Source organism: Nanorana parkeri, unplaced genomic scaffold (assembly GCF_000935625.1).
Source record: "Nanorana parkeri isolate BGI_ZX_2015 unplaced genomic scaffold, ASM93562v1 scaffold949, whole genome shotgun sequence".
Classification (NCBI taxonomy): domain Eukaryota; kingdom Metazoa; phylum Chordata; class Amphibia; order Anura; family Dicroglossidae; genus Nanorana; species Nanorana parkeri.
In genome coordinates, this window is record NW_017307217.1 from 301830 (window position 1) to 302062 (window position 233).

Sequence of the window (233 nt, forward strand, 5' to 3'; positions counted from 1 at the left end):
ATGGGCGCGGTTTAAGGGTAGGGTTGCCACCAGTCTGGTTTTGGAGTCTTGTGTCCGGGTGTCCAGCCAGTGGGCACCCGGACACAAGACACTCAGTGCCGACACCAGCATTTTACATTTTCTGACAGATGCGTCTGTGGAGGTCTTTGGGAAGTGCAATCTCGGGCAGCCGCATCTGCCTGAACCCGGATCTTTCTCTGAGCTGCCGGCAGCCTGTGTCTGTTTACAGGTGC